Source organism: Zophobas morio, unplaced genomic scaffold (genome assembly GCF_036711695.1).
Source record: "Zophobas morio isolate AGI-343-1 ecotype UQ-CSIRO unplaced genomic scaffold, CSIRO_AGI_Zmor_V1 ptg000041l, whole genome shotgun sequence".
Lineage (NCBI taxonomy): Eukaryota > Metazoa > Arthropoda > Insecta > Coleoptera > Tenebrionidae > Zophobas > Zophobas morio.
The window spans coordinates 5,612,490-5,626,078 of record NW_026972146.1 but is presented as its reverse complement, the minus strand read 5'-3'; the positions used below and the strand labels follow the sequence as shown (position 1 = coordinate 5,626,078).

At 35.3% G+C, this 13,589-nt stretch overlaps 1 protein-coding gene across 3 annotated transcripts in view; it reads left to right on the top strand.

Annotated features, from left to right (window-relative positions):
- Positions 1-2,522: 2,522 nt before the first annotated feature.
- LOC135140839 (LIM domain only protein 3-like) overlaps positions 2,523-13,589 on the top strand; it is a 41,220-nt gene continuing 30,153 nt past the window's right edge. The window contains exon 1 of one of the 3 annotated variants that reach the window (XM_064071549.1): positions 2,523-2,900. The gene's annotated coding sequence lies outside the window, so the exon portion shown is untranslated. The remainder of the gene's footprint in view (positions 2,901-13,589) is intronic. The other 2 variants (XM_064071550.1, XM_064071551.1) reach the window with 2 other exon arrangements.

Here is a 13,589-nt window from a genome sequence, read left to right as displayed (position 1 = left end):
TTTGAAGATTATTCATTAATTTTTGAATACATAAAAATTGATAAAAATAAGAACAGCACATAATTTAAAAAATTGGTCGAAAGTTGTTTCAATAGGACTTTCCTCGCTCCTGAAGTGTAATCAAATATATTCGGGATTTTCGAGTTGAGTTTTTTTAACAATTTACCCATGCTTACAATAACTTTAAAACGTCTGCATGATTTCAAAGTATTCAGTTTTGCAATTCTTGATTTGTTCAATAAAATAAATTGACTGATTCATTAATTTTTTGAGTGACCCTATATAAGCAAATCTAAAAAATAAAGTTCTTTCCGATAGATCCAGCTCTTTAAAAAAATTATAAAATTTCATTTTACGATTTTCGTTTTGTGATAACCGCTGTAAAATAAAAAACCAGAGGCATAAATAACATTCTTCAGCAGTAGGTAATAGCAATCTGAAGCTCAAGTGTTTATTTATGTATATATACATCGAAAGAATGTCACGTAGAAGTTAGTTTGATTTCAATCAGTTTGTCTTCTCAAACTAAAATTATTAATCAAACCACAATCGAACAAAATGTTCTGAATATTATCATTCTTATTTTATCATTAATAATTCTAGTCACAGCATAAAAGAAAAGTAGTCAGAGCCTTATATCAATGCAAGAAAAAAAAGGAAAGGGCCACTCATTGCGCCACGGAGACGTACAAATTGTGTTGGGAATGAAACGTTATTATACCTTGCAAATGTTTTTACGAAAATTTGAACTTGGCAAAAAAGCCGAAAGTGGATTTGTATGCTACAAGTATATGAGTATATTTTTGTGCAACATTAAAATCATTTTAGAATGCCATTCATTGAAATGACGTCATCAAATTGTTGGTGGGGATGATTAGCAAAATTTTGGCTAGCATTTAACCATCCACATGATATTTTGAATATACGTACAGAATTTGACAACAAACGGTCCAGCAGTTTCGGAGATTACGTGTCTAATAAAAATGGATTCAGACACCAGACAGACAGACAGACAGACGGAAACGGTAGACTACTAATTTCGTACTATAAGGGTCATGAAACGTCGAGAAAATATAAAAATGGCCATTCTGTCGAGAATGTGAAAAAACGCGCGTTTGTATAATAATGATAAAATAAGAATTATAATGGTCATAACATTTTGTTCGATTGTGGTTTAATTAATAATTTTAGTCCTCTGTTTTGAGGAGACAAACTCATTCAAATCAATAGAGAAATATGTACATATTTTGCAATTACGCTCCGCCCTTCGGTCTAACGACGAATGAAAAATTCATCACAAATGAGATCGGGGCGGCTGGGTGGGGCTTAATCTTTGTGGATTTTTTTAATATATAGAATTTTCTGTCAACAACAGGATAGTTAAAGATGTTTTCAGTTTCTTGTTGGGAAAAGAAGACTTCGTATATTAAGAAAAACCACACAAGATTCTTACTCACCGAACAAAGTGTTTTTCACTACCCTTATAAGCCATATCTGATTTTTTATGATTTTATAATTGTGTTCGCGAGCGAAGTCAGTCGTGTTATGAAACTTTTTTTAAAAAGATATTTGAAAAAATTCTGTGCACCCAAATAAACATATTTTATTGTAAGTAAATTTCGATATCGATGGCGTTACTCTGGGCTCCGTTCTTAGTCCGTTGATTTTTCTAATCTATGCAATGACTTTATATCGTGCGATTTTTTTATTTGTGATCTAGTTTTTGCTGCCCATTATGTCACCAAATTACGTAAGTCGTCTCTTAGAACATACAACTTGCTTTGTGGTGAGAGTCTGATTTATTGTAATTTATATATTTATTTCTAACGGAATTTTATGACCGAGTATTTGAGAATATGAAAGAGCGAGTCAATTTATCGAAGTTTGAGGGCAACTCTTCCAACAATTGTTGTAAATGTAATTAAATATGGTAGTTATTATAAACAAGTCATTGTAAATTCAACGAGGATAGACAAAGTTGTTTTATTATTTCAGAGCCACTAGTAGAACCAATTAACGATATGCTATTATTATTATTAAACAAAACAACTGACACCGAGATTCATTTAGTAAACGAAGTATGTTTCATACCCTAGAGAAAAATTTTTGAGCGAGCGAAGCGAGCTGCGTTCAGAAAACATCAACCCATGTGTAAAAAGTAAGACAGTAATCTTGACTGCAGAATAAAATTAAAACCTGTCCCGACCAGCGCTAAGTAGCTGCCGCCGCTGCCGCCCTCCTCCCATGCACTTCATTTTCCATTTCCGTCCCATCTCTTGGAGCCCCGTCGCGCCGCCCCCATCCACTCGCCCATTTTCGACGCCTTTATCGAGAACTCGGCATAAAATCAAATTTATCGCCCGCGAAACGTACCGTCGGAATTAATTTCGTTTATTACTCCGGCGCTTAAAACAGCCACCCACCGCACCGGCGACCGCCCGAACCGGCGGCACTTTTAATTAAAAACACGTCTAATAAACCCGGCTCGTCACGCGTGCCAGCCTTGTGAACCCCCCTTTAGCCTTACCTTGGCGCTCCGATCGACATCAAACCCTACTTCGCGTCCGTCTAAATATTTGACATGACGTATTTGACAGGCGGTGCGACTGTCTTGTGTTATTCATCCCCTCTCCGGCGGAAAATAAGCCGCGAGCTTTCGTGCGCGAAAGCTCGCAAAGCTCGTGACGGCAGCGGCGGCGGCACGACGCGCATTCCGAGTCCGGCGGTCGGCGCGCGAGGACGTGCTGCTGAACCTCCCGAACTCCGCACGCACGTACGCGAACCCGACTATAAGATAAGCAGACGGTGTTATCGCTGTGTTTGTTGACTCGTTCCGTGTTTATCTTGGTTGTGTGGTGTGACGGAAGACGACACCATCGGCGGACAGCGCGACGAAAGCCGTAAGTACAATGTTGGGATTTTCGCGAGGTTGCGGGCACTTCCGGCGGAACCGCCGCAAGGTGCGACCACGTGTTCGCGGCCTCCGCTCCTCCGCGCGACTCTTTCCGGGCCTAATCGAATAAATCACGTCCGCGTGATTGATGTTTCGAGTCCGAGAAATGATTTTCCAATAACGTTTTTGTCTAGAGCGGCAACCCATCCGTAAAATTACTTATTTCTAATCAATTTGGCCGAGACGCAACAACGAAACGAAAAAGTCCGGTGAAAGCGCGCCATTTACATAACGCCGTTGCGTGCGATCGGGGTTCCCCCGGAAAAAATAAATTGCCGATTAAAAATTCACGAGGGCAGTAAAGGCGTCCTTGTAATCCTGGAACGTTTCGCCGTTTCACTATTACAACGTGTTTGTCTGCCCTAGGTTCGTCTGCCATCGGGATAATTGCCTCGGCGTCGTCTTGTTGAAATTGTTTCAATAAAATTAAATTAGATTTAAATTAAGGAGCGCTAATTGATTTTGCGCTGCCGGCTGGCTCGGCGTTGGTTTCTTTTTTGTCTGTCCGACGACGGATTTGATAATTAGAAACAATGGACATGTCGAAAATTGATTGGGTTCGGTTTTTAATTAGGAAAATTTTAAATGGCAATTTAGACGACATTTAAAAACGAGTTCGCCTTTTTTTGAAGATAAGCGATTCCATTAACATTTTAATTTCTTCGTTTAATTATGGGTGTCGAATACAGAACTATGTGTTTTGTGGGGCGTTTTTGTCGGAGTGTTGCTCCAAGTGGAGCGGAATAATTGCTAGAACGAGCCCACAATAATACAAAAAAATTAACACGTTTTGGATATAGTTATTGCTCGATTTGCGTAAGCTGACGGCGAGTTTCCAATTTCTTCAATTGCTTTGACAAGATAATCGACAAGGAATTTTTGTGGAGAAAACATTAAATTAAGCTTGAACAAAAATTATTTTCGATTGCTGCTCTATTGTAATCGTCTTAAATATCATAATCGAACAACAAAAACACCGTTGAACTAGTTTCCGAATGGGGAGACTCCAATTGAAAGCAATTATTGCAAGACCACGGTGTAATATAAGTTATAAATAAGATGGTCGAAAAACTAGTTTCTTGTTTAGTTAAAAAAATAAAAAATATACAGCAAGAAAGTTTGGTTTTTTCACGCATTTGATTAAGGCATGCTTTTCTATCACACGACCGCCACGCAAACTGACTGCGTAATTTCCAAGCCGAGGACAGTAATCATACGAGGAAGAAAAAGTTTAATTTTTTTCGTATAATTTTACATTTATAGAAACACCAATTAATTTTGTCAGTTTTTTAGAAAGTAACTCATTTTATTTGAATAAAGTTGCCTTCAGAAGGGTCGCAATAAATTTACTCATTTTGAGTAGATGAACCATTTTTAAGATAATTATGTCCAGTTTCTTAGATAATTTATGGAATTTGCGTGAAGAAAATAAGATTCGCCGTTTTTGATTTAATAACTATTTATTTCTTCACATATTATTTTTTAAGACATTCTAGAAAGCTGTTCAAAAAATCAGAAGTTTATAAAAAAATAGGTATATATGTAGAAGCAAGTTACGCTCCTCATTTCAAACGAAATTCACGTCGCAAAATTTTGAGATGATGTCATCAAATTTTTGGAAGGAATGAGCAGATGAATTCTGATAGCATGTCTCAGTTTTGTCAAAAATAAGACTTAAAGCAAACCTGAAATGTCTTAACAATCTATTTTGTCTTATCTTGTCTAATAAAATCGCCAATAGACGACAGACCGACGAAACGGAGGAACTACTATTTCGTATTCTATAAGCTACGAAATGTCGATAAAGCATGAAATTATACATCGGTTTATATCTACATTTCGTTTAGAAGCAATCTTTCAAAAATTACGTCTGTAAAACTATGAACTTTTTCGAAAATGTGTAAGATTTGATTTTAACGTGTGTTTTGTAAATTTCTCCTTACAAAATTTTGTGATGAAGAACATGTATATCAATTTGGATAGGTAATATATTCCCAAATTTTCTAGAAGATTGGGTGAGCCATTCTTGGTTTAATCAATAAAATAATTTGTCTCATTCATTAATTTTTTCTATTTTTTTTTTTTTTTTTCTAAATAAGGTATCACACACAACAACCATGAACATTGAAATATCAAAGAAAACGATACATGCACATTATTCTAAGAAACCATTAAATCAGAACAGGAAGCGAAGCGCCCGACGGTCATAATTTACGATTGTTTCTGCTTGTTTGATAATTTGCCTAATTTTTTGGCCACAATATATTTATTAGCGTTTTGTGATTAAAAAACACGAGATTTTCTTAATACGAAAAAAAATTGTTTCAAGATTATTTGCACCACCTGAAGTACAGTTTAACGAATTGAGCTTCTTCGAAAAATTATACAATTAAAATAACCGCTAGAATTTAGAGTGGAGATATTGTATGGACCGCTAAAGTACACGTAAACCAGTCACAGTGTAAGGAAAAAAATGGATATATCGAAGATCAAACCCATGGCCATGTTTCGAACGGTTGGTATAGAAATTATAATAATAACAAACAAAATTAAGGCAAATTCATAAATCACAAGTACAGGAGTATGTTATTTTGTAAAATGTATATAGCGTGTACTCAGCAAAATTTTGCGGGGAGGTCATTAAATAGACATTTTTGGTTAGCGTTTTACGACCATCTACACGATACCCCTAACATGCATATAAAATTTGAGAAAAATCGATCCTGTGGTTTGGGAGATTATCCGTCTAATAAAAATCAAGACAGACGACAGATAGACGGAAATGGGAGACCAATTTTTTCGTAGTCTAGAGGTCATAAAACGTTGAAAAAACGTGAAAGTACCCAGGCGCCTCTTGTATTGTTTAAATTTTGTTGAAATTTTTGCATCACGTATTTTAAAAAATCAATATTTCAGTTATTTATGGAAATTTTGGAACGGGGTTTCCACCACTGTTTTCAGTTTGCAAAACTTTAGAAATCGTACCAGGTTTATTTTTTACTTTATTGTTGGGACTGAGAAATAGTAAAAATAAAAGTTAGCAACTTCTACAATACAAGCTTTTTTTACTGTGTATCATTTCAAACAAAAAAAGTCGTCGATATATCTAGTACGATTTCTGGAGTTTTTTAAGCTGAAAACAGTGTTGAACACTGTGTTCTGAAATTTCCTTTAATAATTGAGATATTGATTTTTAACATTTTTGGGTCATCGTGTATAAGGAAGTATAAAAAATATATGTGCAATCATAAATCACGGGTCTAGACTCATTATATTTTGCGATTTATTCAACAAAAATGAATTAAAAATTAAATTCTAAATATTGTTATACAATTTTGAATCTCGGATAAAATCTAAAAATATGTTATTTTATACAATTTAAAATCCATTTATGAGGTACAATTTTGAGGTGACGTCATCACACTGTTGGTGGGGATAATTCGACAAAGTTTGGTTAGCATTTTACTACCATCCACGTGATATTAAAAATACACATAAAATTTGACAACAATCGGTTCGGTAGGTTCGGAGATTATCTGTTTAACAAAAATCGACATAGACGGCAGACAGACGGACAGACGGACGCGAGATATCTTTTTCGTCAAAAAATCGAAACAAATTAAATTTAAAAATTGGAAAACTTGAAAAGTCAAAAATTTAAAAAGTTGAAAAATTAGAAATTAGAAATATCGAAGAACTGGAAAATCGGATGATCAAAAATTGAAAAATGAAAAATAAATACCGAAAAATTGAAAAATCGAGAAATCGAAACCTCAACGAAATCCAAAAATTCAAAAATCCAAAAATCTGAAATTTAAAAATCGAAAAGTCAAAAAATCGAAAAAATGAGAAATCGAGATATCAGGAAATCGAAAAAATAGCAAAAATTGGAAAATCGGAAAATTGAAGAATCAAAAATTTGAAAAATCGGTACATTGAAAAATTCCAAAACTAAATGACGAAAAATTGGGAAATCCAAACAGTGAAGTATTTATTTAGAAACTGAAACATCGAGGAATCGAAATATCAAAAGATCCAGAAATCAAGAAATCGAAAAATTGAAAAATCGAAATACTCTAAAATCAAAAAGTCGAATAGTAAAAACTGAAAAATTCAAAAATTGCAAAAAATTAATGAATCAAAAATCGAGAAATTCAACAATTAAAAAATCGAAATATCGAAATCTTGATAAATCGAGAAATACAAAATCGAAAGAATTAAGGACTGAAAAATTTAAAACCGAGAAGCCGAAATATCGAAAGACCGAAAAATCGTAGAACTAAAAAATCGAAAAATCGCAACATCCAGAAATTGAGAAATTGAAAAATCTAAAATTTTTAAAATTGAAAAATATTGAAAAATCGAGAAATCCATACATCAAAAAAATCTTCAGTTGAAAAATTAAAAAATCTAATATTTAAAAATCGAAAAATGTAAAAGCGGAAAATTCGAAAAACCGATAAATCGAAAATCCACAATTTTAAAATTGCAAAAATTAAAATATTGGAAATCATTTCAAAATTCTGGAAGACATCAGTAATATGTAGCTTTCAAGTATATACGAAAACTTATTTAATATTCCGGTTAAAACCGACGCGAAAAGCAAGAGTTTAAAAACATCTGAATAAAAAAGTTATTTTGTAATCTTGTCAGAAAAATTAGCAACAAACTGCACGTTCGTGCAACGTGTGAACGATACACGTCAAGCATAGGTCCATTAGTTGAGCGCTGTGTGCCTCTCGCCTTCTCCTTTTAATTTTCTTAATCGACCTCAATTACTTTTATTGTGATTTAATCGCCACAATCACTAGCGCATTCGATAGCCTCGGTGGTCCCGGCCACAATACAAACACCAATTTACTTAATTATTGATGAGCGGTAGTAAAAAAGCGACGTCTCTCTGTGTGTGATAATGTGATTGTTTTGGATCAATGTCCGCGCGTTCTGAAGCCCCCGGAACTCCGGTCCGTCCTGGTGGGAGTAGATCATTTCCGGCGGCCATCGAGCCTAATCAAAAACGGTTTCTTTTTCTATTAAACATCGTGTCCGAATTTAAAACGGAAGCGGCGATCGATCGGCAATAAAAGAAGGAAGAAGTGCGGTCAAGTCTCCGTGTCTCTGTAAACAGATCGAACAGTGATTGACAATATCGACAGAGCTCACGGTTTCTTCGTCTCCTCTCCAAACTTATTGAGATAATCATCCTATGTCAACAGCGTTCCGTTTGCGTTTTATTTTGAGCGCGGGAAGAGCAGGGGCCCGAGGGCGGACCCCTGCGCCGCGCCGAGCGCTAATTGCGACCGGCCTGTACTTTTTCGCATCGGACCCGACCGCAGAGCAATAAATAACGTCGCAAAGGTATAAACGGATGAAAGTATGCATGATTGAGCCTAGAACGAAATGCAAAAACAACACGAGAACCGGGGAGTGGACGAGCCGGTCTTATTACAGTTTCCTTTTCAATTTTGTTTCTCTATTTGAGCGTAAAAAACAAATTTGTTTTTTCTCGAGTCCATTATGTAGGGACGAAGGGAGATGGGATCAGTGGCGTGCGCCCGGTCACACACTTCGCCGAGATTCCGTTGGGGATTTTTTCTTTCCGTTTCTCTCCTAATGGTTCACGGCAAGGAAATGCGATGAGGAATGTTCAATAAAACTAAATTGAAATGAGGAGGTTGCGGTTTCGGCGTGTTTTTCATAAACAGATCGGGAACGATTCTGTTTTTACAAGGAAATCGGCGTGAACTGAAGCGAGAGTTTTCGATGGCCGATTTGGAGAATTTCGTAAAAACTTTACGAATAGTGGCATTTTTTATGAGCTTCGAGAAAGAGATCTTCATGGGGTTCACGATTTTCGGTAAGTAATCGATTTGTTTGATCGAAATCGACGATTTTTTAACGCAAACGCTCTGTTTTTGTTGCGGCCATAGAAATTAATTTATCAGCGAGGAAGCGACAAAGAATTAAATTAATCACAGTATTTCTCGATGGAAATAATCTGCGGCTAAACCGCAGTAGTTTTGGTGGAAGGAATTGATAATTGCGTTTTATCGACCGAAAAACGCGAAGGAGAACAAAGAAATATTATCGCCGCTAATGACTAATAAATATATAATTAGTAAGAAATGTGTTTGTTGTGGCGCAAGTCGACGCAGATATTCTTGGATTAAGTGACATGACGCGTTCTCGGCCTAGTAACCTTAGGAAAATAATAGCGTACACAACAAAGCAATTTTTTTTAAACTATCCAAGACGTCTCAAAATCTAGCGAATTAAAAGAAATACACAATTTTAGTTAATAATGAATTTTTTTAAGATTTTTTTTCTCCACTCACGCCCTCTAGAGTAGTCGATCTTTCGTTTCCGTCCGTCCATGTCTAGTCTGCCCGGAGTTTTATTAGACAGACAATCTCCGAAACATTAGTAAATTCAACTAATTTTATAAAATAACAAGCTTCTGAATGTGTTATTTATGAATCCGTGTTGAGTCTTAACCCTTGCTATCCAGCTTTTTGGGAAAAAAAATCAAACTTATGTAACAATATGTTACAATTTAACTTTGAAATGCTGTGAAATCTTGCAAATATTTTAATGTTCGTCAACTTACAATTTTGACTAGGTAATGTTCTTTACATTTATTAACGTTTTTGAAAAAAATAGAGTGTTTAACTAATAATCAGTCCTTTCCTCCACGTTGAGATAACAAAATCTATCAATTTTCATTTTCTTTTAACCCCTCATGCTTGTAATCTGAACGTGAAAATATTGAGATTCTTTCGAAGTATAAACATAAACAGTTGAAGTTAAGCATGTACTGAGAAATTGAGAATATCTACATTTTTCCCGTTGTTACTTGTTTTAAATATACTGGGTGTCTGGAAAATGGCGGATTAATTCCACACATTCATTATCACAATAACTAGTAACAAAACTTTTAGTTAATATTTCTCTCGCCTATGACCACCATGTTTAATTACCATTTCAGCGTTCAACGTTTAAAATGTTCGCAGTTAATTTTAGGTCCCCCGGTGTTTTATTTTCGGATAACTTTAAAGGAACTTGGTGTTTATTGCTAGATGAACTTGAAAAAATCTTTTGAGCTTTTAGTGTTTTGCTTTTTATGAATTTGAATAAATCGATTGCCGCAGTTATTTTTTTTAATTTGGGGGACTCTTGAGTACCCATGGTGTATTTTTTGGGAGCCATTTGGAGATTTTTTTTTCTAAATTATTTAAAACAATTTTGGGGGACTTTGATGTTCTATTTTTGGAAAATTCTGACCTGACCTGCTTTTGAGTTAATTTTGGGACCCCGCTTTTTTTTTTAATTTAAAACAATCTTGAGGTTGTAGGTATTCCTGTTTGGAAAAAATTTGAAAGTGCCTTGGAGCCTTTAGTGTCTTTTCTTATAATAATTTAGTTAAATTTCTTAGATGATACGTAATTTGCTAAAATCACTCTTATTTTAGCAGGTCTTAATCCCGCCCACCCGTCCTCTATTTTCTTAGAGGATCTCATTTGCCAAAATCAGTCTTATCTTAGCAGGCACTAGCCCCATCCGCCCGCCCTCTATTTTCTTAGAGAATATGTCATTTGCCAAAATCGGTCTTAGGTACTTGCCCCACCAACCCGACCTCTATTTTCTTAAAGAACATGTGATTTGCCAAAATCAGTCTTAGCAGGTACTCGGCCCGCCCACCCGCCCTCTCTTTTCTTAGAGTGTACATCATCTTCAAAAATCAGTCTTACCTTAGCAGTACTTCCCAAGATAAGACCGATTTTGGCAAATAATATACCCTCTAAGAAAATAAGGGGCGGGTGGGCGGGCTCAGTGCTTGCTAAGATAAGATTGATTTTGGCGAATAATATACTCTCTAAGAAAATAGAGGGCTTGCTACAATAAAGAATAATTTTGGCAATAGGTATACTCTCTAAGAAAATAGAGGACGGGTGGGTGGGGCCAGTACTCGCTAAGATAAGACTGATTTTGGCAAATACTTAATATACCCTCTAAAGAGATTTTTCTGTAGATTACGATTTCCAAAATTTATTTCCGACTTTATTTCCTCAAACTGCTTTTCCAAAATCGTCAATGTGAAGCATGGCAATCTTTGGCAAATTAAAAAAAAATCTCTTTCAAGCTGAATATTTCCAAAATCTTGATCCAGAACCGTCCACACGCTGTGTTTTTCGAATTAGCTTATTTGGATCTCTGCCCTAGAATGTTTTATGGATTTTTAGGTAAATTTTCCAAAAGCACAATTTTTTAGTACGCGCATTAATTTTCGCTTCATTTCTTCGAAAATTCCTCCCATTTTTTCCAAAATTGTCAAGATAAAATGACAGTTTTTTGAAAATTAAAAAAACATGTTTTTCAAACCGACATTTCCAAAACCTTGATCCGTGTTTTTCGCAGAATTTTTTTGTAGATTTTTAGTCAATTTTTCGAAAAGCTGAATTTTTCAGTAGGTACTTGTGACATTTTCAACCTTTTTTCGACCACGTTCGACAATTTCCTAACGAGATTTTTCTGCACAGTACGGTCTCCAAAATTTATTTTCGGTTTTATTTCTCAAAATTCTTACCATTTCTCCAAAATCGTCAATGTGAAATGATGATTTTTAAGAATGTAAAAATTTTTTTTTCAAACCGAATATTTCTAAAATTTTGGTCTGAAACCATCAATACGTTATGTGTTTCAGATCAGCTCCCTCAAAAAATTAGATTATAAAATAACATAAAAGACAGTATCAATTTGTTGAAAAATTTATTTGCCAAAATCGATCTTATCTTAGCAGGTACTTTTACAAAAAATGATCAAAATTTGGAAACATTACCAGCTTACTTCTATGCACAAAGCAGGAACTAAAATTTTAGGAAATTTACTTGAATTTTAAGTAAATTTAATAATTCTTAAAAATGGGCATTATTATGATGAATTCGGGAACAAGAAATAATCTACGGGTGTCAAATCAGGTGGTCGAAGTGGATAGATATGATCTGCGTGGAAGCTACTTAAACGGTCCTCATAAAAAAAAATAAGGTCAATAAATTTCTGCAGCATGTTCTTTATCTCGCAGCTGTAACCGACTCGTCCAAGAAAATGGACCCAAATGGTAATTTTTGAGAAATAGGACACCAAGCTCAAGGTATTTCTTCAAAGTAATGAGAGAGTAATTGATGGATGAAACGAGACTTTCTCACTAAAAAATGTTATATCGAGAAGGTCATCAAAATTTTGGCAAAAAGGACTTTATTAACATAGTATTTACAGTTTGAACTCCCAAAAATTATCCTTTGATAGATCTCGAATTTTGTCCCACAATGTTTTTTAATTTTGTAACGCAATTGAAAAGAAAGCTCAATTTACGTTGTTAAGACACGAGATTATAGACAACCCACTAAAACGCAAATTGTATGATGCTGACATATTGGCCAGCGAAAACTAGATTACAAATCAAAGAAATTGGACGATATAACCATTTTGAGTTATTTACCTCAAGATTTTGTTAATACTACAATACACAAAGTGAGAAAAAAAATACAAAGTTTTTTTTAAAAAGAATATTCTGTGTATATTTTATGTTATTTATTTATGTTTTTTTTTTATATATATTGATATAATATCAATAAAATTGAGTTTTGATATGCACAGTGTTTATAAACAATTATATTGTTTTATAATTTTCAAATATTACTACATATTTCGATTCTTTTTTATAAACACTGTGTATACTAATATTCAATTTTGTAGTATTTATCAATTTAGGACTCATACAGGCTACACATACGTGATTACGTAGCTGTCTTGGCTGCAGCGTGACGACGCTACTTTGGAAAATGATCCCGGTGAAATAAAAATAAAAACACAAATTAGATTAGATTAGAACAATTTCTAATTTAATTTTCAACTGCGTCTTTCCCAAGAGGACCCAATTTGGCATGGGCCATTTTTTCCACACATCCAGTCCGGTTTCGCCTGAATCCGCGCCCCATTGTTCACCCCCCAAGATCATCCTCACGGCAAAACAAGCCAAACTAATCGCTTTTCTTCCACTCCCAATTCAATTTTAATAAGCGACCGGTTCCGTTTCTTCCCGATCCGTTCCCTATTATCTAATCTATTAAAGCCCATTCTCCCTCCCTGCCCTGCCCGGTCTTTGCGTCGCGAACAAAACGAAGATCTTCATTTGGCCCTCGAAATACAGATGTTCCTCGAAGGGCAAGAACCCGTTCGGAGTAATTTTTTCGGCAGCACGAGGGCGTACGCCCGGCCACAATAGTTTATCATGCAACAATAAAAATAAATCAGGTATACGATATTATTTTCGTCGTGAAACCCTGTCGCGCGTAATTCATCCCCTCGTCGAGTTTCACCCTTAACATGGTGCGCTGTTCCACATATGCGACCAGTCAAAAAGGGGAGGTCTGCTTGTCAGAATAAATGCGTACTTAATTGGATTTGTTTATGCCCGTGTTCGGTTTGAATATAATTTCGAGTGGATCGTGATTGAATAAGCTTGTTTGGGGGAAAAGGAGGGGGCGCGGGGGATTGTTATTTTTTTAATCGTCCTGACCCCCGCGCCCGAATTACGTGGAAGACGCATTTTAATTTCCTTTACACGGGGCGAATCAAA